The sequence below is a fragment of the Mus caroli genome, unplaced genomic scaffold (genome assembly GCF_978045245.1).
Source record: "Mus caroli unplaced genomic scaffold, Mus_caroli_1 scaffold_4, whole genome shotgun sequence".
In the NCBI taxonomy this organism is placed as follows: Eukaryota; Metazoa; Chordata; class Mammalia; order Rodentia; family Muridae; genus Mus; species Mus caroli.
Window position 1 is genome coordinate 87545168 of NW_028227259.1, and position 24512 is coordinate 87569679.

The following is a 24512-nucleotide window of genomic DNA, read 5'->3' on the forward strand; positions in this document are numbered from 1 at the left end:
AACTACAGACTAATACAAACTGGGCTGTATCAAGTGATAATTAAAAACATAAACAATAAAGTCTCTTCACAGTAGATATATCAATTATAATATATACATATTACAGATAGACTATATATATATATTCATTTGTTTTCCTAATAACAAAATTATCAATAGAGTCACAATGAGTTAAATAAGTTGAAGATTAAATACCATTACAGAATTGTTGACTTGAATTTTCCTTTATTAATGAAGAAATTTCTTAGAGTTGAGTGTTATTCAATACAACCAAGTTGCTAATTGACAGAGAAAAATGCACAAAAGAACTGCCCCCAACAACTAATGCTATGATGTGAGAAACAATATAATATGAGTAATTTGTTCTTTTTCATGATTTATTTCATTGACCAAATAGGTATTCAGAACTTGGAATTTTTCTCACATTATAACTAACTTTCTTTGTTTAATCTAGATGCAGCTTAGTAACAACAGCTGAGGTGTGGTATAGAAACTCATTTCAAGTGTTTTGGCCATGGCTGACTCCAATAGTATTTTACTGACATAAGTCACCCATACACAAAGCCTAATATTTATGGGTGACACATTAAATCAGATCATAAAGTTTTACCCATGGTCAAAAAGATGTCACTGATCAAAACTTTATATACTGCAAAGCAGAAAGATTATTATCTAAATCTATGTAAGTGAAAATCCTTTGTTGTTTAAATGTGCTAATTTATTATTTGTCTTAAAACAGTTGCATACTATATATTAATCCTATGCATTATTAGAGTTAAGATCAATGTTGAATGAAATGTGAATATTTATCTCCAAATTAATGACAGAAATAATAGCAATCATAATAAAGCTGTGAGCAGTTAGAATTATTCAGAGAACTGACAAGATAAATATAAACATTCTTAATGTCCCCACCTGCTTACTTGTTGTTTACTGATGTTGATTTGGCAACCATTGTCCACCTAACAGCTTGCTGTCTACTGGTTTGCATTTGTTGTTAAGGAAATGTGTACTAGCTATGAAACTGAATGTCTCACCTATGAAATAACAAATATCTTAGAATATTTTCCAGATTGCCCATGTTTTCATATCTTCAGATGGCTTACTGTACTATACAATGCCATCCACTCTGCCTTATGGTTTTGTTTGTTTTGTTTTAGTGCAAGGTTCCTTTTCCTGATACAGATAGTAATACCCAAACTGCCTCATTTTCCTGTGTTCACAATTGGAAGGAATATTAAGCACCCTTTCAAAATAATTGGAACTTACTAGGCACACAGCTAAGTTTCAGCTGTATTGCTTTGTGAATCATTAAGACAAAAACCAGCAAAAGGCTGATTCTGTAACAATTCTTCCGTTCCCTTCTTCCCCACCACTCACCATACACCCTTCAACCACCAATTTCTTTCTCATTCATTTTCTATTTATTATTTTACTCTCACTATTGTTCCTTCAAAACCTGTAGTGTCAAAAATTGTTCACAGTAGTCATGTAATAAATACATGTCCATTGACTGAATAAAGAATAGTTTAATACTCACCTTAATTGATGTCAAACCAAACAACATCAAAAGTGATCCAGGGAGGAGAAAAATGGGCATTCCATGTTAACACTTAAGTGTTTTTGAAACAAGAAAATTTCATGATATATTGCTATATTTTTCTACCTTAAAGCCAAAGATAAAAATACATCTTATGTGAGGTATTTTTGTTTTACACCAAACAATACCTCAAAATGCAATTTGTATACACTATATAACAAATATTTATTACTGCTTCAGTGATTGTTTTCATTTATATTTCAATAATGTGACATTCATATTTCAGACTTTATAAAATTCCAGAAGGCAGAATTTGAGGCAGATGAATCATTTGTGAGTGTGTGTGTTTGTGTAAATGTTCCTGTGCTAAGTTATACTTCATAAGTAACTTTCAAATTTCCTTGATACTAAAAGTATTCTCTTTTATATTGTTATTTAATTGATTACTATCGATCAATATCTTCCACACAACTTAGCTAACAGGTGGGCTGAAAACTCAGCTAGTCTTCCATAAGTTTGTATACCATAAATCTTTCATTTTCTCTGTGTGTGTCTCTGTCTCTCTGTATCTGTCTCTGTCTCTGTCTCCCTCTCTTCCTCCCTCCCTCCTCTAAACCCTTTTAATTTTTACAGTTTGTTCTTTTCTTCTGCTGTATACTATATTTTAAATGGCATAGAAAAATAAAACAATACTTTTCTTCATGATTTTTGTGACATAAGCTTTGATAATGTAAAGTTTTATAATATTTGTATAGTTCCTGGCATTTATGTATAGTTTGTTTTAAAGGGTATATACTTTAAATCTAAAAGATAGTTGCAATAATTGTCTTACTTGTTCTAAATTTCAACTTTTATACATAAAATGTATAAAAACACCTACAACACACTCACTCACATGTTTCTCCATTGTTCACATATTTATTTATTTATCTTTCTTAAATTTCTTCATTTTAAATACGTTTATAAGAAAATATTATCTTGACAATAAAACACAAGTAATAAATTTTACTGTCTGGCACTCAGCCTGAAAGCTGTTTTCACTGTGTTGACTGGCAAAGTAAAGTCTCTGTCACCTGTTCACCCTGAATACCTAGATTGCAGAAAAAGACTACTAGACTTTCTGCTTGCCCTTTCCAGCTATGCATTTAATTTTTAGCTACTTTCATTTAAAATTATCAAAACTACATTTTGTAAAATGTTATAATTAATTCAAGAAAAAGTTTTTTTGTCCATTTTATATGAGATATTTAGCTCTTGTGTATTTGTGCATTTAATTTATACGCTGTCTCCAATGAATCCAATCTTCAAAATTGGCAACATTTGTACATTTTGTCATTCTTCTTTTACCAATATAGTACAATTTTATTTGTTTTAAAATATGATCTCAGTAAATTTTGCAATTGTCATTTATTTTTTAACAATATCAAGTGCATATACCTTCATGTCTTCATCATTTTTTATTGCTACTCCAATGTGCAGAAATATTTTATGTATTGTATAAAGCTAATATATTTTTATTGGAAAATTAAGGACATTTCTCATATATTAAATTAACTATATATGAAAATATATTACAATTAAATAATTATTTTTAAGTATGTGATTTTATTTTGTGGTTGTAATATAATTATTAAATTCTCCTTTCCTTTCCTCAGTCTAAACTATAACCCTTTCCTCTTTTCCTTTTTTTTTTTTTGGACTGTAGATCCTCTTACTTTTCTTTTATTGTTATTACTCATATAGTGTGCATGTGTATGTGTGTGTGTGTGTATTTTTAAGACACTTTTATTAGATATTTTCTTCATTTACATTTCAAATGCTATCCCCAAAGCCCCCTATACCCTCCCCCCACTCTGTTCCCCAACCCACCCACTCCTGCTTCCTGGTCCTGGGATTCCCCTGTACTGGGGCATTTGATCTTCTCAATGCCAAGGGCCTCTCCTCCCATTGATGGCTGACTAGGCCATCCTCTGCTACATATGCAACTAGAAACATAGCTCTGGGGTGGGTACTGGTTAGTTCATATTGTTGTTCTTCCTATAGTGTTGCAGACCCCTTCAGCTCCTTGGGTACTTTCTCTAGCTCCTTCATTAGGGGCCCTGTGTTCCATCCAATAGATGACTGTGAGCATCCTCTTCTGTATTTGCCAGGCATTGGCATAGCCTCACAAGAGAGAGCTTTGTCAGGGTCCTGTCAGCAAAATCTTTCTGGCATATGCAATAGTATCTGGGCTTGGTGGTTGTATATGGGATGAATCCATGGGTATATTTCTAAATATATAAGAACAGCCTGGTTATTCTGTATTATACACACACACACACACACACACACACACACACACACACACATATATATATTAGAGCTGACCATGTGATATTGGATAACCAATTGGCAATCTCTTTCCTTTCAGCATTCCTTTCTTGTCTGTAGTTCTTTGGGTAGAATGGAAGGTATTGAACTTTGCCCCATCACCTTGGCTTGTCTATTGGCATTTTTTGACTATTGTTTGGTCAGTAATGTTAGTGAGATGGTATGTGTGTAGCTTCTGACATTCATAGGAGATAAAATCCCAAAGTAATCTCCCTCTCCCTCAGCCTCATACAATCTTTATGTCCTTTATTCTACAATGATTTCTAAACAGGTGCTGAAGTTAATGTTGTAAATTAATGAGCAGTGACTTGGCAGTACAATGCTGCAATTTGCTTGGGTGTGGTTTCATGTAACTGTATCTTTCTGTTGCAAAGAGAAGTTGTCTTGATGAAGGGTAAAAGGAATGCACATATCTGAAGTACTTTTAAACCATAATCGTTCAAAAAACACCAATTTATACTTTCAGCCCAATATATGCACATATATACATAAATATATATTCTTTGAATGATACATTTTTCCTTTAAACCCCATATGTTATTATGTGAGAGACTTGAGAATCACATATACTTTTAACAACTATCTGTGTTAGATTAGGTTATCTGCTAAGTCTATGTGTCAACATTATACATATATTTTTATGTTTAAAATAAAATGACTTTATATAATGCTAGATATGAATTTATAATACAATATAAACAGAAATATATACATGATTAAAAATTTTCCTACAGAAAAGGATACATTTGTAAGTGATCTTTTTATTGTTATTTATTTATATTACATCTTTATTTCAGCTTCCTTTCATCTCCTTCCAGTCCCTTTTTTCTTATCTCCCTTTCCCCACTAATCCTCTTGTCCTTCTCTTCACCAAAAAAAAGGGGAAGCCTCCCATGGATATGAACCAGACTTGGCATGAGATTAAGTTCATCTTCTATTGAGGTTAGTCAAGGCAGCCTAGTTAGGGGTAGCAGATCCAAAGGCAGGCAATGGTATCAGACACAGCTTTACCCAGCAACTGTTAGAAACAGAGGCAAAGTCCCATAGTCAAACATTAAGTGGAGCTTTGGGAATCCTGTATAAGAGGGATCTAAATGAGCCAGAGGGATCAAGGACACCACAAGAAAACCCACAGAATATACTAACCTGGGCCCATAGGGGCTCATAGAGACTAACTGCCAAGCAGAGACAATGCCTGGGACGGATCTAGGCCATCTACACATAAGTAACAGTTATGCAGCTGGGTCCTCATGTAGGACTCCTAAAGTGGGTACAAGGGCTGTGTCTGATAGTCATTGACTGCTGTTTGGTCTTGGGTTACTTCATATTGGTTCTTCCCATGTCTGTATTAGTTTCCAGTGTTTCTGAGTTAAATTTCTCATTGAATGACTCTTTTAGAAGCTGGTAACAGTTATCCAAGTCTCTTGTCTCCAAGAATAGAAGAATGTCATTAATAGTGTCCATTTTTTACCCTTGCACTTCTTGCATGCAGGACAAATTGTGTCTAGTTTTTGGTGGCTGAGTTTCCCACCCCACCATCCTAGTTGAAGTATTTCCTAGTTACAGGAGATGGCTGTTTCAGCCTCCATATCTCCCAGTATCGGGAGGAGAAGTGAATCTGGAGAAGAAGAGAGGTGTTGAGGAAGGACTGAGAGAAGAGGAGAGGAGGGAGGGGAAACTGTGATTGGTATGTAACATATGAGAGGACAAATAGAAAAGAAAAAGAAAAAAGAGAAAAAAAGCTGGGAGCCCACTAGTATATGTACATTCAACTTCTAAATGTGTTATTCAATGACAAATTTAAATTAAAAAAAAAACTAACAAACTGGAAACTAGTGAAAACATGGGAGAAACCAATAGGAATCAACCCAAGACGAAATATCAGTAAATGATCATGGCAACTGCCTTGTGTACTTGTAACCACAATAGGATCTTCCTGCTTTTGATTTCTGTGTCTGGATTTACTCTCCTGATCTGGAATGAGGAATTGACTTGAGTTATGCCTAAGAGAGTAGTTCTGCTTTGTATCTTGAAATAATTGTGATTTGCATGTGTCTGGTTTTTATTATATATACATATGTGTGTGTGTGTGTGTGTATATATATATATATATATATATATACACATATATTTCATTTTAATGATCTTAAATCCAGAAATGTAATATATGGGAGAACAAATAAAAAAGAAAAAGAAAAAAAAGAATAAAAAGGCTGGGAGTTCACTCATATATGTATATTCAGCTTCGAAAAGAGTCATTCAACAACAAATTTAATTCAAAAACTTTGGAAACTAGTACAGACATGGGAAGAACCGATATGAAGCAACCGAAGACCAAACAGCAGTAAATGATCATTGTAACTGCCTTGTGTACTTGTGACTACAAGAGAATTTTCCTGTGTTTGACTTCTGTGCCTGCATTTACATTCCTGACCCAGGAATGGTTTTATATGTACATTTACAGTGGTTTAACCCCCATTGCTACAATTTCCCTATCTGTCAAGAATGACTTACCAGCACTTTCTGAAAATGGAAAAGAGAAATATACTGTTTCAAGTTAAAGTGGTTATATGACTAAATCCCAGGTTAGAAAATGGAAAGTATATTTCTGAATATAAAGATGTGAAGTAGATATTCAGAATATTTGATGCTAAATGATATATTATAATGAGTCTAACTTATATTTATTGCTGATTCATATATAATTAGGATTTAACCTCCTACATTCAATGTTTAAAACAGTTCTTTTAGTGCATCTCTTGATCTAAACCTGACTCTATATGGCATTTGAAAAAAATACATTTGAAAAGTCCTTTCATGTGACGAGAAAAATAATGGCAAATATTGTATTTATTGATGTATAAATCCATCAGTGGGTTAAATCCATGATCCAGGCACAGCCATAATGATGAAATTATCTCAGAAAATATCCAGATGTGTGCTTTACTCTTCTCTTAGACTTCCCTCTGGCCAATTAATTTGACATTTGTGATTTATCACCACAACTACATCAATGTTTTTAAAATATGATGATCATTATGTAGGCATTTTAAGATATGAAATTTCACATGAGTCTTTAAATTCAATTCACAAAATGCCTGGTATTTTAGTTAATATGCACAAGAAGAACACACATATAAAACAAAAATGAAAAAGGACTATAAGATATAGTAAAAGTAAATTAAATTATAATAATATGACTGAGTTGGAAAAGATATTTATTCAGTGTTTTTATTCATTTTCAGCATTTTAATCATTTATGCATATTAAGTAACCCTGTAATATTCCCTCTAGAATATTCAGGGAAGATATATGTTAACACAGAAAAGTTTTCAGTGCCACAAATTATAATATATGTAAATATATTATTTACTACCTATGTTATGTAATACATGTATACACATATATATGTACATAAATAGTTTTAATATTTATACATGTGTTAAAATATAGTATTTGAATTCTATTTTCACTGCTTTTATAGTGACATACTATTTACTTTGTTTAATATGAATATAAATCTTTCAAATTCTGAGAAAATTGGATTTCTTAAATTCAGTTTGTAATAATAATAACTGAAGTTACTGAAGTGTGTGTGTGCATGTGCATGTGTGAGTGTGTGTATTTGTGTGTGTGTGTGTGTGTTGATGATGTGAACTGTGAATTGTAGAGAAAAATGTTAAGTCCACTTAGGTCACTGGAGTGTGACAGCTTTTGTGTCAATAGAAATGTATACCAAAAGATAGTGATTTTGCTTTATTAAAAATGTTTGAGTTGTAGTTTACTAAAACACACCATAATCATCAGGTTTTATACATTTTATGTACTTTGTTTAGCCCATAAACTGTACTGAAATGTATAATCAGTCATTACAATACCATCTTCCATACAAGTCATTCATTGATCTGTACACAATGCACATTGTACTGGTAGCAAATATCCCTCTTTGTTTTAGTTTCCCTATTTACATATCAGTGGAAAAACTAGTAATTAGCAGTGGGTCTCAGTTCATTAACATGAATGAAGAGAATCTCCACTCTCCTACTTTTTATTTTCGGTAATACTTCTATGGACCTCCAACCAGCAAGAATGTATTCGTTCACACATGGGAATATGCAAATGGCACTGTCATACTTTCTCTTCATGGAAGTAAAAGTATTGTTATTGTCGTTGTGCCTGTTTTAATGAGCAAAGCATATGTGTGGACTGTTTTATGCATCAGATGCATGCTGTAGTAAACCAGTGTGTGGATGTGCACTGTTGTGGTTTGAGCTGCAAATGGAAGTCAGCAATAATATTTCTACCTTTTCTTTATGAATAGAAACTTCAAACATAAAATAAACATTTAAAATTGCTTTTTCTCTCAACAAGCAGGAACAGAAACGATTTTCTGAAGTTAATAACATTTCAGCGTGGGCTGTGGGGAAATCATGCAAAGTTAACTGCACAGCACAGAAGCCTGCTCAACAGAAAACTTTTGGGAACTTCTGTTACTTCTATTTTTTTTTTAACTTCATTATTCTTTCAGATTTAAGGCACCTTTAAAACCTAACCATTTGTTGGAACTTGGTTGTCATACACATCTTGGAGAAGTGGACATTTAAGCTGTCATCCATCCTTACATCAAGTGCATTTGTAAAAGGAAAAGGACTCTTTTTTTTTTTTTTTTTGAAAAGGACTCTTAGTATGCACTCTCTGACTGGTAAATTATGAGATCTCTTGTGTGTGTGTTTTTTTTTTTTAATTTTCTGCTTAAAAGTAAAGAAACATTATTTTAATAGTTTATATTTTAAAATGAAGATATTACTATTCCTATTTAGGATTTGATGCTTCTTGCTTTACCTAATGCTGTGGAACCTGTATTTCAATACTGCTTTCTTTCTTTCTTTCTTTCTTTCTTTCTTTCTTTCTTTCTTTCTTTCTTTCTTTCTTTCTTTCTTTCTTTTATTTGTAATCCACTATTTGCATTCCATATTCCATTCCCCATCCCTCCCCATCCACCCTCCCACTGCTCCATATCCCACACCTCCTTCCCACCCTACCCTGTCTCCACGTGGATGGCTCCACCCCACATCCTAGTCCCTGGGCCTCTAGTCTCTTGAGGACTAAGTGCATCTTCTCTGACTGAACCCTGCCCCACTGTCTTCTGTTGTATATGTGTTGGGGACCTCATATCAACTGACATATGCTGCCTGGTTGGTGGTACAGTGTCTGAGAGATTTCAGGGTTACAGGTTAGTTGGTCCTCCTATAGGGTTGCCCTCCACCTCAGCTTCTACCAGCTGTTCCCTAATTCAACCATGGGGGTCAACATCCTCTGTCCATTGATTGAGTGCAAATATCTGCATCTGACTCTTTCAGCTGCTTTTTGGGTCTTTTGGAGGGCAGTCATGATAGATCCCTTTTTGTGAGCACTTCATAGCCTCAGTAATGGGGTCAAGCTATTTAAAAAGAAAAAAAATCATTTTCAATAAATATCATTTAGAATTTCATCATCTGGTGAACAATAGAATTTATGTTTCTGAAACTGCCCTGTTCTTTATGTCCTTCTGATAGTCAGAAAGCACCTTGTATGACAGCCATCCTTACAAAAACCTAGCATTTTTTTATTGGTAGAACTAAACACAAAGACCTTCACTCTGGAACCAAGATTATTAGACTGATGGAAGTATACATTTTTAAAGGACTAAATGATCCATGTCTATCTCTAGCAGCTTTTACCTCCTGTTGTAATTGATCTATAAACTAAAGAAGAGTTTCCCCACAATAGAGCCACACTTATGAAACAATGGAACTTAAATTTCTAAATAAGATGCATAGTAATTCCTTCATTTATTTCAAGCACATGGAATATACACCTTTTCAACTTACAAGACCTGCAAAGATAAACAGATGCTGCTTCTGACTCAGAAATCATTGTGTGCTCATCTGAACATGAAAATTAAGCCTTTGATATTGCATTGCCTAAAGCACATGCTTGAGTTTCTGCATTTGGGTTATTCAGCAGTTTTGTTGTGTGTGTGTGTGTGTGCGCTCATATACACTCATGCATGCAATAACAATTAATGAATAAGGAATGTCATGAATTTGAAGATGATTGGTGAGAAATTTAGGGGAGCTTTCAGAAGAAGGAAAGAAAAGTGAGAAAATAAATTTGTAGTTAAATTATAATCTCAAAGAATTTTAAAAGGACTTATGAACTTTTAGTGTTAAAAATTTGAACATTAATTTCAATCCAAATATAGCATTGATATTAGGAGAAATAATAAGGAAAGAGTTATACACTGATAAACAAAGTTGTACATACAATATTATTGTAGACTCATTAAAAATTGTTTTGTTGGTCAAATGCTGATTTTTGTGCCCTGATATGTGGTTGCAATTCTTATTCTGAGAATCTCCTGTCTTAAAGTAAATGTTGTTCCTCATGTATTCCTTGACTTGTCAATAAAAGCTGATCCTTCATTGACAGACCAAGGAGAATAGGGCCCGACTTCCTCCCCGCCATAGGAAGGGGAGGAGGTAAGGAAAGAGGAAGTAGGGATGTGCTATAAGGAGAGAGTTCAAGACATACCAGAGAAAACACCTGTAGTAAAATGCATGTATTACTGGGATTTTGGCTGGGACTTAGACATATTAGCTTAGAGGATTAAAATAGAGTAATATTGATCAGTTATTGTGCCCTTAAGGTGTGCTATATAAATACAACAGTCCAGTCTCAATTATTGGAAGCTAGCTGGATAAAAAGAAAATAGCAAAGTTTATTTTTAAAAAAGCTACTAACAGTAATGTGTTGAAAGAAAATTCACTGAACACATGTAATGTGCTTATCATTATTGTAGGCAGAAAAATAGAGATTTGTTTAAAAGATACAGACTTGTTTTCAAAAGTTTAATGCTATGAGCACAGAAAGACATTATAATAGTTACCAGTAAGAAGACAATTATAAATCTTGAAGAAAGCGAAAAATATTTCATGAATACATGGAAAGGAAAATATAATCTGATACTGTGAGCATTATTGTTTTTTGTGATATAGTGTAACAACTATAGAACAATTTTTAAGAGATTGAGTCATTTCCTTAGCTTAACAACAATAAAAATGATTATTTTATTATAGTAACCTTATAGTCCTAGGAGTTCTAGATGAACCAATAATTTAGCAGTGATGGTAAATAGTAAAAATACTCTTCAGATTGGCACTAATCTGCAAAGCAAAATTATCTGAGTAGAATAGTTTACACATCTACAAAATTAATTAACTTTACAAAGATATAGCATGTTAATTATCTTTCCTGTTCATAAGATTTTTGATAAAAATGGTATAAAATGTTCATGCTGAACCCTGCCCAGTGATTGTATAAATGGCATGTAGTAGAATGCAAATTGTTCCATTTTTATCTCCTTGTACAACGCTCAAGTCTAAGTGGATCAAGGACCTCTACATAAAACCAGATACACTGAATCTAATAAAGAAAGTGGGAAAGAGCCTCAAATACATCAGCACAAGGAAAAATCTTCCTGAACAAAACACCAATGGTTCATGTGCTAAGATCAACAATTGACAAATGAGACCTGATAAGATTGAAAATCTTCTGTAAGGCAAAGGATGCTGTCAATAGGACAAAATGGCAACCCACATATAAGGAAAAGATGTTTACCAATCTTATATCTGATAGAAGACTAATATTTAAAATATACAAAGAACTCAAGAAGTTAGTCTCCAGAGAACCAAAAACCCCTATTAAAATGGGTTACAGAGCAAAACAAAGAATTCTCAATGGAGAAATCTTGAATAGCTGAGAAGCACCAATGGAGGAGCTAGAGAAAGTACCCAAGTAGCTAAAGGGATCTGCAACCCTATAGGTGGAACAACAATATGAACTAACCAGTACCCCCCGGAGATCGTGTGGACATGTTGCCCTTTCTTAGAATTGGGAACAAAACACCAATGGAAGGAATTACAGAGACAAAGTTTGGAGCTGTGACGAAAGGATGGACCATCTAGAGAATGCCATATCCGGGGATCCACCCCATAATCAGCTTCCAAACGCTGACACCATTGCATACACTAACAGGATTTTGCTGAAAGGAGCCAGATATAGCTGTCTCTTGTGAGACAATGCTGGGGCCTAGCAAACACAGAAGTGGGTGCTCACAGTCAGCTATTGGATGGATCACAGGGCCCCCAATAGAGTAGCTAGAGAAAGTACCCAAGGAGCTAAAGAGATCTGCAACCCTATAGGTGGAACAACATTATGAGCTAACCAGTACCCCGGAGCTCTTGACTCTAGCTGCATATGTAGCAGAAAATGGCCTAGTTGGCCATCAGTGGAAAGAGAGGCCCATTGGTCATGCAAACTTTATATGCCTCAGTACAGGGGAATGCCAGGGCCAAGAAGTGGGAGTCGGGGGAGGGGAGTGGGGAGGAGGGTATGGGGGACTTTTGGGGTAGCACTGGAAATGTAAATGAAGAAAATACCTAATAAAAGAATAAAAATTAAAAAATATAAATAAATAAAAGAAATGTTCAACAATCCCTCGTCATCAAGGAAATGCAAGTAAAAATGACCCTGAGATTCCACATCACAGCAGTCAGAATGGCTAAGATCAGGTGATAACAAATGCTGGCAAGGATGTGGAGAAAGAGGAACACTCCTCCACTGCTGGGGACTTGCAAGCAGGTAAAACCACTTTGGAACTCAAACTAGCAGTTCCTCAGAGAATTGGAAATATTTCTACCTGAAGATCCAGCTGGGCATTTATCCAAAAGATGCTCCAATATATAACAAAAACACATGCTCCACTATGTTTTTTGCATCCTTATTTATAAGTCACATGCTTATAGTACTCTTATAGCATGTCACATGCTCTGTGCAGTTCAGAAATATCTCTGCCAAAGTGTAGTTAATGAATCACTAGCTCCTATAAAAACTAAATAAAATTAAAGTAAGAATTAAACGTTGACAACACAGCTTAAAAACATAAACAACAGCCGGGCTTGGTGGCGCACGCCTTTAATCCCAGCACTCGGGAGGCAGAGGCAGGGGATTTCTGAGTTCGAGGCCAGCCTGGTCTACCAAAGTAAGCTCCAGGACAGCCAGAGCTACACAGAGAAACCCTGTCTCGAAAAACCAAAAAAAAAAAAAAAAAACATAAACAACATTCTTTGCATAAATTCAGCTGTGAAATCTCTCTAATTTGTTATATATTTTGTTTGGTTTTCACTGTAAGGGAGTTATCAGGAACCAAGCCTAAAAGAGAGACTGAAGTTCTGAAGTGTAAAAACACAGCATCTCCTTGCCTTCAGTGCTACGGTGATGTTTGACTCCAAGGTCTGCATGTCCCTTGTTTGCCGGACTATCCTAAAATATGCTCTCCTTTTCTGTTTCAAGAAATAGTATGTTCTCTAGAAACTATTTTCTATTCAGAAAAAAAAAAAAAGTTGAGAGTAAGTGATGCAGTATGGTTAGACATGTAGTCTTGTGCTAAGGACTTCCTGGTAGTAATGTATTTTATGAAATACAGTCCATTACCATAAACCATGTCAGAGTTTTCTTAAATGGCTGATACATTTGTAAATTTTTCTACATTATTTCCTTTGAACCATTCATTAACTATAGAACTTCCAAATGTGTTTGTTGGAACTACCAGTAACTTCTATGTTTTATCTTTCCAGGAACTGAAAGTTACAAATTATATTATTTATTTGGGTCAGTTGCTCAGTTTTGTATAACAAGTAGAAAAATCTGAAACAATTGACTATTGATTATTTGGCTCACCCTGCAAATATAGTTCACTCTCTGAATATTTAATACTGACCATCTGTTAAAGTTTTAACTTCATTGAATAAAACTCATATTCTCAAAAAGTAATTCACTAAATCATGATTTTGTATGCTCATTTATGCCAACTTTCCTCAAATTTAGTAAGAATTTTGGTTAAATTGATAAATTATTCTTGTTTTACATAGTTAGTGTCCACAAAACTTTCATTTTACAGCCAAGGTCGCTAAATAGCTGCTACACAGATTTTTATATTTTTACTAATATTTATCTATATATTCAACTCTAAGTTTTTATTAATTCAATTTGTTTAATCAATATTCTTTTCATTTTTCATACACTGTGTTTTAGATTTATTCTTTTCCCTCTCCCAAGTCCTCCCAGACCCCCAACCTCTTTATAAAACAAATGTTTTCTTCCTTTCTCTCAAAAAATAAATGTTTAAAACCAAACAGAAACAGAATGTCACAAAAATCCAATAAGACAAAACAAAAATGAAAGCAAAACAAAGTGCACATTCTCTCTCTCTCTCTCTCTCTCTCTCTCTCTCTCTTTCTCTCTCTCTCTCTCTCTCTCTCTCTCTCACACACACACACACACACACACACACACACACACACACCAGTAGTTGTATGGGCCAACTCCCCCTGGTCTTGAGACCTAGTTTGGTATGCTGTGGATACACTCAGTGGCATTTCTTTGGCCAAAAATATTTTCTCCCTTTCACAGAGAAATCGGTTGCAAATAGCTTCACTGTTAGGGTTTAGTGGAAATGGGCCCATTTCCACTTTTCCTTGCTGGGATTGTGCTTGCTTTGAACATGTTAGGCCTTGAGAGCATGCTATCACAGATTCGGCGAGTTCATATGTATGTTAGTCTTCTTATATCTGGAATACACTGCTTTCTGAGAGTCAGTGACTACAGATGGATTCTATGAACTTTTATTATTTTATTTATTTAAATTCCAGACATCACCCCCCTCCCAACCCACCATCGCACAGTTCCTCATACCATTTCCCCTTCCCTTTGCCTCTGAGAAAGTTGCTCTCCCTCCATCCCACACCATCCCAGGCATCCCCCTTTCCCTGGAGTCTCAAATCTCTCAAGGATAGGTATATCTTCTGCCACTGAGGCCAGACCAGGCACTTTTCTGCTGCAATGTGCACCCTCTGACTAGTTCCTGTATGCAGCCTTGTTGGTGGCTCAGTCTTTCGGAGCCCTGCCCCTCCATGGTCTGAGATAATTGAGACTACTGGTTTTCCTATGTGGTTGTCCTACCATTCAGCTACTTCAATCCTTCACCTTTTTCCTCCATAGGGATCCCTACTTTAGTCTAATGGTTGGGTGAAAGTATCTGCATCTGTCTCAGCCAGCTGCTGGAAGGGCCTCTCGGAGGAGAGCCATGCCCTATAGGCTCTTGTCTATAAGCATATCACAGCATCCTGTAATAATGTCAGGACTTGATGCCTGCCAATGAGATGGAAGCCAAGTTGAACTGGCCACTAAGAAGGCTTTCTTTCATTCTTTTCTCCGTTTTTGTCCCTGCATTTCTTTTTAGACAGGAACAATTCTAGGCCAGAAATTTTGACTTTGAGTTAGTAGCCCTCTCCCTTCACTTGGGACCCTGTCTATCAACTGGAGGTGAACTCTTTGAGTTCCCTCTCCTCACTGTTGGGTAATTTGTGTAAGGTTACCCCCATTGAGTCCTGGGATTCTTTCACAACCCATATTTCTGGGATTTTGTATAAGGTATCCCCACCTCCCACCCCCAGAAGCTGCATATTTCCATTCACCGTCCTGACCCTTTGGGATTCTCTCATGTTCCCTCCTCCATACTTGATCCTATCCCCCTTTGGCCTTCTCCCTTAGCTGTCTTACCATGTCTGTCTCTTCCTCTACCTCCTTTGACTATTTTGCTTCCCCCTTCTAAGTGGGATTCAAGCATTATTACTTTGGCCTACCTCCTTGTTAAATGTCTCATGGACTGTGAGTTGAATCCTGGCTATTCTGTACTATTTGGCTAATATCCACTTATCTGTGAGTACATACAATCATGTTCTTTGGGGTCTCGATTACCTTACTCAGGACAATATTTTCATCCATTTGCCTGAAAAATTCATGATGTCCTCATTTTTAATAGCTGAATAGTATACAAATGATGTAATGAACCACATTTTCTCTATCCATTCTTCCAGTGAGGGACATCTAAGTTGTTTTCAGTTTCTAGCTATTACAAATAAGGTTGTTATGAACACAGTGAAGCACCTGTTCTTGTTGCATGGTGGAGCATCTTTAGGACATATTCCCATGAGTGGTGTAGCTGGGTCTTCAGGTAGAACTATTTTCAATAATCTGGGGAACTGTCAGATTGATTTCCGGAGTAGTTGTACCAGTTTGCAACCCCATCAACAATGAAGGAGTGTTCCTCTTTCTTCACATCTTTGCCAGCATGTGAGGTCATGTGAAATTTTGATCTTAGCTATTCTGATTGGTGTAATGGATCCCTCCTGATTTGCACCTTCATCTGCAACTGAGGTAGATACTGTCCCTGGAACCCAAAGAGTGCCTGTCTCCTGGAACCCAAGGAGTTTTGCCCAACCAGGAGCACAGGAAGTCTGTCTTAACCAGGGGTATATGAGGATTGCTCTACCCAAAGACACCTCCTAAGCTGAGACAGCACTATCTACCTCCCAGGAGGCCTGTTCTAACCCATGTCATAGAGTTCTACCTGCCTCTAAGGAGACCTGCTCCAGTCAGAGATACCCAGACCAGAGTTAATTATAAGGTGAGAGAAAAGCACAAAAACAGAAGCAACAGTAGCGAATACATTTTCACACCATCAGAAAGCAGCTCACCACAGCAAGTCCTGTATAAACTAACACACCTGAAAAGCAAGTTTTTGACCTAAAATCCCATCTAATGAAGATGATAGAGGGCTTTTCGGAGGAAATAAATAACTCCTACAAAGAAATTCAGGAAAACACAGGCAAACAGGTAATATTCCTTAAAAAAAAAAAAACAAAACAAAAAACACATAAATTCCTTAAAGGTATGCAGAGAAAAAAAATTAAGCAGGTGAAGGAATTGAACAAAACCACCCCAAACCTAAAAATGGGAATAGAAACAATAACAAAAACACAAATAGAGGCAACGTTGGAGATGGAGAACATAGGAAAGACATCAGAAACTACAAATACAAGTATCACCAACAGAATACAAGAGATAGAAGAGAGAATGCCATGTGTAAAAGATGCTACTGATACATTGGTCAAAGAAAACACAGACTGTTAAAAAGCTCCAAACCCAATAGATGCAGGAAATTCAGGACATAATGAAAAGATCAAACCTAAGAATAACAGGAATAGAAGAGAGTGAAGATTTCCAGCTCAAAGGGCCAGAAAACATCATCAGCAAAAAAAAAAAAAATTGTACAGAAAAATGTAGAAGAAAAATGTCCCTAACTGAAAGTAAGAGATGGCCATAAATGTACAAGAAGCCTGCTGAACAAGAAATAGATAGGGTCAGAAAAGACAATCCTTCTGTAGCATAGTAATCAAAATACTAAATGCACAAGACAATCAAAGAATATTAAAGTCTGTAAGGGGAATGGCCAAATAACATTTAAATGCAAATCTAATAGAATTACGCCAGACTTCTCAACAGACTCCAAAAGCCAGAATATTCTAGATAGTTGTCATGCAGACCCTAAGAAAACACTAATGCCAGCCCAGGCTACTATACCCAGAAAAACTCTCCATCACTATAGATGGAGAAACCAAGGAATTCCATGATAAAACCAAACTTATACACTATCTTTCTACTAATCCAGTCCTACAGAGGATACTGGAAGGAAAACTCCAACACAAGAAAGAAGCTGGAGTACATATATTGTTTGAAGGGAGGGTTAATAAAGACATCCCATTGATAGTTTCATAACATATACAATATGTTCCAATTATTCCCACCCTTCCATTCTCCTAAACCACACTGAACTCCCCACTCCCATGCCATGCAAATCTGTGTCCTATATTCTTTTCCATTTGTTTTGTTTTGCAGCCCGTTAATTTTTTGTGAGAGACATCTCTGTGGGCAGGTTTCAAACTGCACATTGAAGCCAATTGGATTCACCAATGGGTACACAACTGAAGACTATGACTCTCCCTCTTCCAGAATCTGTCAAGAACATCAGTAAGGACTAAGGTCCCATGTGTTTCTTTCTTATCCCTTACTGACTACTGAGAACACCTGTCTTGTGTAGGCTCAGTGCAAGTAACCACAGCTGCTGTGAGCCCATGATTACAATGTTATATCTAGAGGATGAAATTTTGCCACACTTCTCTCTGTCTTCCAGATGTTATACTCTTTCTGTTATCTGTTCTATAATGTTCCCTAACCCTCAGAGGATGTGGATTAAGTGTCTAGTTTATGGCTGAGTCCTTAACTATCAATTTGTCATAGTGGGATAATAGTATTTGTTTTTAACATGATTTTTGAATTTTCAGTGGGACCTCCACATCTGGAATAGATTGTTGCTTATGCCTTTTAAAATAAACATTGCATTCATTTACTTATTGGAGGAGCATATGCCATGGTGCATAGTTGTAAGTCGGAAATCATATTTCCGAAATTGATTCCCCCCAATGATCTCAGGTCATCATATTTGGCAACAAGAGTCTTTACATGCTTAACAATCTCACCAGTCTTATTGTTCTGTCTTTCGGTGTGTGGTTTTTACCTTACCATGTCAGAGGCCTAGTGTAGTATTTTGCCAAGGGAAAGTTCAGAGTTGGAAATTATGGGGGTAAAGTTCTCAGCACTCTCTTGAAAAGCATGTTAAGTCTCTTATTACTGTGAACATAATTGAAAAAAAATGGGACAGATTTCTTGCAGTTTTACATTTGATGGAAGAACCAACAATTTAATTTTTATGAAATTGCTTGTAATCTTTGTTTCTTCTAATATATAAAAAATAAAATAAAATCTTTATTTTAGAAATTCCAAGTATGGTACAAATGAAAATTTTATTTAGTTTTATGTAGTTCAACAAATACCTACTTGCTTTTACTGTAATCAAACATTTTGCTGACAATATTATAAAAATTAAGACATTACATGAATTCTCAAATATCATCCATTGGACAGAGCACAGGGTCTCCAACGGAGGAGCTAAAGAAAGTATCCAAGGAGCTGAAGGGGTTTGCAGCCTCATAGGAGGAACAACAACAATAAAAAAGAAAGCAAAAAACAAAAATCAAAAAACAAAACAACAACAACACATGGTGGGACTCATGTCTCTAGCTGCATTTGTAGCAGAGGATGGCCTAGTTCGTCATTAATGGGAGGAAAGGCCCTTGGTCCTGTGAAGGTTCTATGCCCCAATACAGGGGAATGCCAGGGCCAGGAAATAGGAGTCGGTGGGGTGATGAGCAGGGGAAAGGGGGAGGAGGGAAGGAATATGGGGTTTTTGGAGGGGAAACTAGGAAAGGTGATAATATTTAAAATATAAATAAAGAAAAATGAAATAAAAAAGAAATAAATACAAAATCAATGATAATTCATTATAATGAGTATTTGGGGGAAATTAAGCAGCTCTTCCAGGGTGAGTGTGCAAAATAATTTACATAAAATTTCTCTTTTTAAACCAAAAACCAGGTGTTCCTCTTCCATGGAAATAATATCTAAGGATCTTTTTCAGCCACAAAGCAAAGATATGTGTTATTGTTTCTTCCCTGCATATTCATACTACAAATATTATTTCATATAATAAACAAAAAGGAAAATAGTTCCACATTAATATTGCTCATTTTTAAAAATGTCTCTCTGTAGTTCGAATAAATTTAATCTGATAACTCAGAAAATTAAATGTTTCAGTCCAGCTTGGATTTGTATGATTAGATTCTTGTGAATCAGTCACTGAAGTTCTTCCAATTACACTCCTGATGTAAGATTCAAAACATCACTCTAGCCTAAACCATATACCAATGGAAGTGCCAATAGACAGATATTTAATTTGGATACTGATCATGGTTTTATAATGTTCAAATATCCTTTCTCCTTTAGCTCCCTGGAGGACCTCTGAGTTTCTGTCACTTTCTTCTAACTGATCTAAACTGCTAGCAGCCATCAGTAGGTTTGAACACTTAATCTACCCTTCCACAATTGCACAGATTTTTTTCAGATATAGAATTCTGGAAATTAAATTTCCTAAGCCCTCTGTTAGGTAGTTCATTCTTAGTTTCTGCTATGAAAACATGAAGAGAGATTGGAAGTCATAAGTAGTAACAAAAGCCAGCTCTCAATATTTGCCAATGTCCTGAGCGAAGAGAGCAACCAGTTCCAGATTTTCTTTCTTGTACCTTAGAGACGAATTACCTTTGAATATTGCTATTACTGTAGCTAGTTCCTTCCTATTACCATGAATGAAAGTCCATGGCAGCCTGCCATAGAATTTATGTCATGATGGAAAAGTACTGGTACTTTGGATAGAGGTTCAAGGCTTTGGATTCTGAGAATCACAGTCTTACTCTGGTATTCCTATTTCTCAAGAGAGTAGCCTCTGTCTGCTATTAATGTCTTGGTAACTTCAATATTCTCATTAGACTTTAAGCTCTCTTTAAGCTTTCTACTTCCATTTTCATATAAAAACTTTTCTTTATAAAAAACTTAATCTGAACATTATTGTTGTTTTAAATTAAGCTTAATGAGCATGTTAACTAAGTGTGGGCACAGAAGGAAGAAATAGACATATCTGAAGTGATACATTTTCAACTAGATATTTTATAGAATTATTATGTTCATTTTAGAATTCAGATAACTCTATTTTGAGTATCAGAAAGAATCCAATTTCATCTAGTACCGTCAGAGTCATATATGAAATAAGAAGATGCAAGCATGAAGATACAGCAAGAGCATGAGCTGCTAAACATTCTTGAGTCCTCCAGAATATCAATCCAGTTCTTTCTGAACATACTAGGAAGGAGTTTACAATAGTCCATGGACAGCTAAAGAGACTCACTGGAATTACCACTATAGATATAAACAAACGACAAGATATTATGAATACTGAAAATCATCAAATTATTAGATTTGGGGATGGAGTGCTCATTTTGTAAGATTTTATATTGCTTCATTTTCTAGTGCTACATTTATTACTCAGTTTCATGTCTCTAAAATGAAAATGCTGGTGGTTATTTATTCATGTAGAAAAATTCTTTATGTAGTTAAAGGATCTGTATGGGTACACATTCTAGAACCTGGTTCGTTGTCCCAATGCTCTATGCATCTAGTTGAGAACGGAATTGTGATTGTGAGAGATGCTAGTTGAAGCAAAAATAATCAATCATAAATTAGTACAGTTGTAATTTCTTCTATGGCTATGTGAAACAAATCTGTTCACTCATTATGGACAATTAAAATATTTGAAAATAAGAAGTCCACCACTGTTCAACTCGACAAAACCTTGATCTTGTTGTCCTTCCTAATAGAGCATGGGTGATGCTAAAGTTATTACCTCACTACAAACCCCAGATCAACATGGATGAAGCCTACCTGTTAGCTGCTTCATACTGTCTCGCTTTCAGTCTAGATCACTCTTTCTTTATATTTTAGCATCTCAGAACCCCGGAGCTCTTGTCTCTAGCTGCATATGTATCGAAAGATGGCCTAGTCGGCCATCAATGGAAAGAGAGGCCCATTGGACTTGCAAACTTTATATGCCCCAATATAGGGGAATGCCAGGGCCAAAAGAATGGGAATGGGTGGGTAGGGAAGTGGGGGACGCTATGGGGGACTTTTGGGATAGCACTGGAAATGTAATTGAGGAAAATATGTAATAAAAATATTAAAAATCAAAAAAAAAGAAAAAAAAAGAAAGAGGAAAATTTGACTTTTTTATACTAACTTCCTCTTTGGCAAAAATTATCAACATATCATCATCCCTTAAAGTTTTTAGCACCTTAATACCACCATACTTGAAGCAAAGACCTCAACTCATGAAACTTTTAGAATCACATGCAAACTGCTCAAGCTTAAACCCAGTAAAACTGCTAAGAAAAGAGTCTAGCATTTTCGTTCATAAATGTTACCTTTCAGATTAAAACATCCCAGTTTCAGGAAGAAGACAACCTAAATGTAATAAAATTGTTCAATATGTTTCCCAAATGAAGATGAGAGACATTTCCAAACTTTCAAAGCCTCAGACCATCTGCTGCCCATATATCTTTGCTAAAAAGAGATAGCTTGATGAAGTATTACAGTCTATGTGAGACATATCCTCTTTCAAATTTGCATTTGACACACATTGGAGGAAACAACCAATACAGAAGCAGAAAATTAAACCTAACTTGTATGCATTTAGTAACTCAGATTCGAAGCACAGACAACTATCCTAGAGCTGAGGTAACTGCTCATCCTTACAACAGAGATGCCATCTATGAGTAGGTTCCTGATTGGCAACCTGAATATGTTGGTATGTAGGCACAGTTTACTATCTACCTATACAGGAAAAAAATTACCTACTGTGTTCCCAGGACTTATGGACCAACTTGTATTTCTGGGCACTCAGTTCATTACAAAGGAAAATTCAGTGACCAATTCTGTCTTCAAACTTGTGCATTATAATAACAGTGTGGCATGTTGTAACAGGATAAAAGATAAAGTATTTCACCCAGCTAAATTGAAAACCTACACTTTCTGATTTATTGAGTATAAAAGTATCTTTAACTTTTATTCACCTGATGTAACTTCCTTCTCAGAGGCTTACTGCTGAATAAACTCATCCTTTCTAGCTCTCTCTGTACTCCAGCTAGGAGGATTAACTCAGCTGTTCTGGCCTAAACTCCTCTCCAAGCCAACTGATCCAAATTATCTTCTCCTGACTCAAATGCTCTGATTGACTTACACTGGCAACCTGTTCTAATTTTCTAGCTCCTGTTTGTTCTCTGACTTGCTCTGTTTTACCTGCAACCAGTCACTTCAAACTGTCCTGGAAATATTGCTCCTACTCTCCTTCTCCCTGCACTTCTGACTTAAGTTACCTCTTTTCCTGTGTTGTTCCCTTAAGATGCTTCTCTTTCCTGTCTGTTCTAGTATTAGTTTGGCATATACTATCTTTGACTCATTCTACCAAATGCTTCTCTGTTAATGAAAGCCAGTGCCTCTGGAAATGAATGTATTTCTCCTTCCTTCCTTCCTTCCCTCCTTCCTTCCTTCCTTCCTTCCTTCCTTCCTTCCTCCCTCCCTTCCTTCCTTCCTCCCTCCTTCCCTCCCTCCCTCCCTCCCTCCCTTCCTTCCTTCCTTCCTTCCTTCCTTCCTTCCTTCCTTCCTTCCTCCTTTCTTCCTTCCTTCCTCTTTTCTTTCTTTCTTTCTTTCTTTCTTTCTTTCTTTCTTTCTTTCTTTCTTTCTTTCTTTCTTTCTTTCTTTCTTTCATATTTTCTTTATTGACATTTCAAAGGTTATCTCCTTTCCTGATTACCTCTGGGTGGAAAACCCCTAATTCGACCCCCTTCCCCTGTTTCTATGAGGGGGTTCCCCAACCCTCCCACCCACTCCCATCTCCCTGCTCTTGCATTCCCCTACACTGGGGCATCTAGTACTGAACCATCTCTTTAGCTCATAATCTTAATTCTTTAGCCACAGGAGAAAACCGTAATATAGAATTTCAAATATATATCTTATATTATGAAGGTGAACATTTGTCTCAAGCATGCACAGAATATTATAAAAATATTATGTAACCAGGGAAACATTTTTATTGTTTACCCTAACTAATGGCAGCATCCTCTTCTTCCTTCTGGACCTTCTTCTTGTGGTTCTTGTCTGGCCTGGTGACAGACAAGAACCACAGCATCTTCATCTAAAGGTATGGGACTTTCCTTCTTCAGGACTCACCAATTGCCTTTATCTACTCTACTATGAGCTAAGTCTCCGAAGCCCTTCCCTCATTACTGCTAGGATTTTGTTGAATTCTTCATGTATATATTTTGTGTAGGCAACCATAGCTGCTATGAGTTGATGGATCAGCCATGTCATATCTAGAAGACAGAATTTCACAGTTGTTTTCCACATAGTCTGTCCTTAGATAGAGGTTTGATATAGATGACCTATCTGTAAGTGAACACAATAGTCAGTTGTTCTCAGCACTTCCATATATTATAAGTCTCTACATTAAACACTACCCACTAAAAAATATAGGTTTCTCTGAATGAAAACAATAACAGTACATATCAATGTACTTAACATAATTGTTTAGAACACAATTTGACAACATGAACATTTAGTGAAACAAAAGTAGGTTTCCCTTCTAGGGTCCAAGATTTCCCCAGTTACATGACCAAAGTTATGAGACATGAAGTCTATCTCATGGAACTAGAACAAATCTAATTTAGAAATAGTTGGTTAGTTTCTATAACATTCATGCCAAGTAGTAGAAGTAGCAACTTATCTAACATGCTAATACAGGGTCGAATACTGGATGAGACTACTGATAGATGTTCTCCCCTCAAAATCTTTATTGTGACCTTCAAACATTATAGAAACTCTCTACCATGGAGATAGTTATGTGGCCAGTTTGAAATGAATATCTCTATGTCTTGTAAACAAAATTAGAGGTGTCTGTGGTCATGGAGATATTCATTTTAAATTAATATGTTTGAGCAATCAAGAACAATGGTAATTATTTTGCAGTGATTTTGATTCATCTTGACTGTCTCTGATGAATATCTAATAGAGAAGCACATGATACTGAAACCTTTATTTAATAAACTGTGTCTTCTGTGACCAGTCATGAAGTTCAAAATTTTTTACTTAGTTTACAGGCTAG